We start from the raw sequence: 5,000 nt of genomic DNA on the forward strand, positions 1-5,000 counted from the left end.
GTTTTACGGTATTTATCTCTCGAATATTCTCCAGGACGACTTGCTCTGATGGGCGGAGGTGATATCCCATTCTTGTGACCTTTTTCTCTTGGTAGAGAACCCGTTCTTGTTTTATTCTGTCGCAGCCTTTATTTTGCTGAAAGGACAAAACAGATTAAATAGTTCAACTTTGTTCAGTCTCTAACCAGTAGCTTACTTTTGTGTATTTCGCAAACTTAAACGATGGTAAAAAACATTCGTACTTGTATTTTTTGTTTACAAAATGCGAAACTCACGGGACAGTTCTTCAATCGACTGAAAATTAAGTCTAAGGACATAAAGGAGGGAAAGACTACACTTTGACTCCCTCTGAACAAAAATACTGAAGAGGACTGTGGTCAACAATTACAATGAAAAAGCTACGACGAATTTCTGTACATGAATAAAATATTCCAAATCAACCAAAGCGACAAAGAGATAAAGGAGAAGGGTTTCTTAAGGTTTTGCTAATAACAAAGCAGCCAGGATACTTACTGATCCTCACAGTGGTTCATCAGTTCTATATCACCGGGAGGGCCTCAATCTCACAGCTTCATTTCAGTTTGACACTGGTGGTGGTATAATCATCCACTCCCTGCAAAAATTGAAAATAAAGCTCATTGAATAGTCGACATCAGACGCACAAAAGGAATTTTCTAATCACTTTAGCCGCTCTTCAAAAGCAGGACTACCGACCAGGTATTTTATATCAAGGATAGAATAACTTTTTCAGACGAATGATCTACCGCCAAAATAATTCAACACTCAGGGTCTCTCTTAAACAGAGGCCAAGGTGATAATGATTGGGAGCTTTTCGAAGGGCCTCCATTAGTAGATCTTAAGGACAAGGACAGTGCCTACTATTGTTATTGCGCACCCGTTCTGCGCATCTCGAGATACTCGGGTTTCCTATCGGTCATGCTTACTAATACAGGGATATTTTTGCGCGGTTTAAAACTATGCAGAGAAAGGTAGATCTTAGTAAGTACTCTTAGTATACAAAAAGAAAACTGGGGGTAACCATGCATTTTTCAGAGACAATTAAGCTTCAGTTGAGAAAGAACGCCATACATGGCTTTGTACTTTAAAGCTTTTTACAAATATTGATCATGAATTATCTTTGAAAAATGCGTGGTTACCTCCAATTTTCTTTGTCGATTTCAATACACTTGTTAAGATCTTTATTTCCGGCATAATCATAAACCGGGGCAAAAATACCTTTGAATTAGTAGGCACCGTCCTTAAACCTATCTCAACGGGCAATTTTCTTGGCACAAATTTCGAGCGCTGTGATTGGTTGGGAGCCTCTTAAGATTTGGACTACGGAGGCAGGGTTAAAGAAGAAGTTAATAAAGTGACCGAATAAAAAGGCAGTGTTGATTTTTTTCATGTGCCATTTATGTAGCCCATTTCCCGTATAGATATACAATGAAGCGCATTTCAATCCTGTACGGATACACCGTATTCAAAATGCGCTTCACAAAAAACAAAGATTTTCATTAAAAAAACATAAAGGAAAAGGGAAGGTGAAACGTTTTCAAGTTTAGAATTTAACTAATTAATAACACGCTCGATACGTGGCAAAGGTTTTACAATACAACAGTATACAGCGTACAACATAGAATAATGTCGATAAAGGAAAAGTGATTGCGCTCATAGACCAATTCGGCTAACTCAATGTTGTGCCCAATTCAAATCTCTCTTTGTGTATTGCAATTGCATGATAATGTAGCAGCATTCACATGTAAATGATATGAAAATACTTGGAACAAAACGTTTTATTTCCAAAAGACATGAATTGAGTACAACATTGAGTCAACTGAATTGGTCTATTAAGTAAGGGGGAAAGAAAGATTCCACCTTGTGCAAGTTAGTAAAACCGCTGGCAGTAATTAGTCGTGTGTATGCACAAGACGTTTACGTCGTTACAGCAGAACCACAAAGAATTAAGCGAACAGAAAAATATCTGTTAGAAAACAGTAAACTTGACGTCAAAAAATGAAAAGAAACGTACGAAAGATGGCTCAATTGCAGCTTCTGAAAAAAGAGAGAGGACGCAGGGAAGTGATGAGAGCACCACCACCTCCCACCAGTGGGGCACGGGTTTTATTCCAAGGGGAAATAATTGGAAACACTGTGGAGTAATTTAACATTGCCCCAGCACTAAATACAGCTGACACTTAATGTTCATTATTTTGCGACACCCCAAGAAAATGTGACGTGAAAAGACGTTTGAAATGCTCCTCAGGGTGAGAGATCGGTCGAGAAAGCAGCTTCCTTCAGGCGATTGGCAAAGACCTAGACACCTGCCTTGTGAGCGTTGTAAATACGACAAACAAGGATTGAATGAAGTACAGATGAATACTCGCTTACTCGAGGATCGGCCAATGGTGACCCTAGTTTGGGTGCTGCGCTACTCGACTGGGTATAAAGTCTGGGATTTCCAAGAAACATAAACATCTCTTGCATACTACTCTGTACACTGCAAGCAGGAGATTATCGGAGTAAAAGACTCTTTCCTCATTTATACAAGCATCTATTTTCTGTTTTTTATTAATAGGTACTAACACCGGAAAACGAAAAACTAAAGCCGAAGTGCAATACCAGACTATCAAAACAAATTATCAATATGTAAACTTGAAGTAATCTCGGATTATAGAAGCGCGTTCGCAGTCGCTTTGGAAGCAAAGGAGAAAAGTTGGGAAAGAAACAATCTGACTTATAGGACCGACGTTTGAGGATACGAGCATACCCTTCGTGAGATGGTTTCAACAAGCGCTGAGCACTATGACTATGTCATTTGCCGTTGCCCTTGGCTAGACTCTGAATCATAAGTGCGATCTGTTTGATTTAAGGGTGAAAATAACTACGCATGGTTTCCTCAGAAGCGATGCAAAGTTACGATCAAGAGAGGACACGTGGTTATTAGTAACATACTACACCCACAAAGATTGAAGAACATAAAATGGAATCGAGTAACATTGGCATCGAGGCTGACATCTTGACCATTTCGGAGTTCACTTCATCTCCTTTTTGACAGCAAGTTAAAGCGCGAACTGCTGTGGTTATTAGTTCTACAGTAAACACCCGCATATACTTAGAACCTGCAGGTTTTTAGTTAAGTAAGGCTAAATGGAGCGTTTTCACTCACGTGATCAGCAGCCATATTGGATTACTGAAAAAAAAGAAAGTATTTGCATAAAAATAGAGTTCAAATCCCAGAGGATTAGTTTGGTACACTTTCATGGCCGCCATTCCTTTGCTTTGGAAAACCAACATGGCCGTCATAACCTCACGTGCAACGCTCAAAAGGTTCTTGTAAAAATGATTTACAGTAGTCTTGGGTTAAATTGGTTCTTATTTCCACAAAAGGTATCTACTCTAAGTCAAATGGCTGTAAGGGAGATACAGTAATAACCATAAAGCAAAACTACAGCTTATTTTGTTCTTTACAGGTATTCCCTCAATGTTCTAGACATTAAATCATGATCAAAAACTGTAACATCTAAACGTATAGCCAGAAAGCCTATTTTCAATCAAACAAAAGAGGCCAGAATTGTCAAAACTCCCCATGACAAATCAAAGTCGTTGTTCCACCAACTCGCCTGAAATTCCAGTCAAGGCCATTTTCTAAATAAGAACCTGTAATTTTTTACGCTAACCTACTTAAAACGTAGAGTAAGGCTTGTTTTAAACGTGGCATTTTACATGTGCCGAATCTGATGCAAATGAGCGAAAACAATATATTATTTTTCTAATTTGCATTAGATGAGAGAGAACTGTGAATCACTACATTCAGCTTGCCAGTGGTCAATACACAGCTTGATTCAGTGCTCGTCTTCCCATTTAAATCCTTTGCGATAAAAAAAAAATCGTTCAAGGAAGTTAATCCCTGTCGGGTAGTTGGTATCTGGATGGTAGACCATCGAGATGTACGATTCGTCGACGTCATATGTTCAGCGCCATCTTAATACCTTAATACTTTCGATTGACGTTCACCGTCTTCATGTCATGTCGGCTCGTCTGGTGGTTTCTCCCAACGAACGCCCTTCTTAATCAATGATTACCGGCCTAGATTTATGTATCCTAAATTGATGAATGGTCAGGATTCCGTTAAATATGAGTATTCCGATTGAAAAGGAAAGCATTACGATGAGAGAAGACGAACGAAAAACTAAAAACTTGCCAAGACTCATGCAGGATACCAAGATTACAAACTGCGTTTTCCCATCGTTGAACGCAATTAAGGTGATTCCCTGGTTTTGCATTGCGCAACCCTACCAAGCATAATTTCCTGCGTCATAGGCAAGGGGATTAGCTCGCGCACATTGATAAAATGGCGGATTTTCGTTGACGCCAAGCTTCGTCTGTCAAGGGATGGCTATTTTCTCCTGAACGAGCACGGTGACCCCTCCTTTTTATTCGTAATAGGTACACGGAAAACATATTTTAAGGAGAAAAAAAGTTGGATTGTAGAAGTTGTAGTATTTAGCTATAAATTACGCGAAAACTACATCAGGAGCCAGACACAGAGTGTGAAGTGATGATGTAGCGGTCCGATTTGCTTACATTTCATTGCAAGATCGAACAATCTGAAATCACTTTACCGAAAGATCTGCCCGGACAAACAAGTAGGCTCAAGTTTTCAGTAATATTCAGTAGCTTTTGCAATATAACAACAATTTTTCCGGTTGATCAAGTTTCGAACTCTTCTCGTGTAATTCGGTAAAAACACTTAGAATAAAGGGTGACCCCATCTTTTTATTGCATTTTTTAAATGTCCCGTGCATGAATATCAATTGTGCCAAGTTTGACAAAAATCTGGAGAGTATGTCACTTTCAAGGGAATTACCTTAAATATAGTAGTAACATGTGTAGCACATGTTATTGCAGGAAAACGCATGGTGCAAGCAGGATAACATCAGCCTAGATGAATGCGTAAATATTGTAAATACCTTAGACTATTTTCTCTAAGTTTTATA

At 38.9% G+C, this 5,000-nt stretch overlaps 1 protein-coding gene and 1 long non-coding RNA gene across 2 annotated transcripts in view; one reads left to right on the forward strand and one right to left on the reverse strand.

Annotated features, from left to right (window-relative positions):
- Nucleotides 1-454, forward strand: part of LOC138018490 (pre-mRNA-splicing factor cwc2-like) — a 9,596-nt gene extending 9,142 nt beyond the window's left edge. The window contains exon 7 of the mRNA XM_068865124.1: nucleotides 1-454. This exon is cut by the window's left edge and continues 441 nt beyond it. The gene's annotated coding sequence lies outside the window, so the exon portion shown is untranslated.
- A 61-nt stretch (nucleotides 455-515) lies between these two features.
- LOC138018491 (uncharacterized) overlaps nucleotides 516-5,000 on the reverse strand; it is an 18,062-nt gene continuing 13,577 nt past the window's right edge. Inside the window, exon 2 of the long non-coding RNA XR_011126035.1 lies at nucleotides 516-613. This is a non-coding gene — a long non-coding RNA (uncharacterized lncRNA). The remainder of the gene's footprint in view (nucleotides 614-5,000) is intronic.

The sequence above is a fragment of the Montipora capricornis genome, chromosome 10, assembly GCF_036669925.1.
Source record: "Montipora capricornis isolate CH-2021 chromosome 10, ASM3666992v2, whole genome shotgun sequence".
Taxonomy (NCBI): Eukaryota; Metazoa; Cnidaria; class Anthozoa; order Scleractinia; family Acroporidae; genus Montipora; species Montipora capricornis.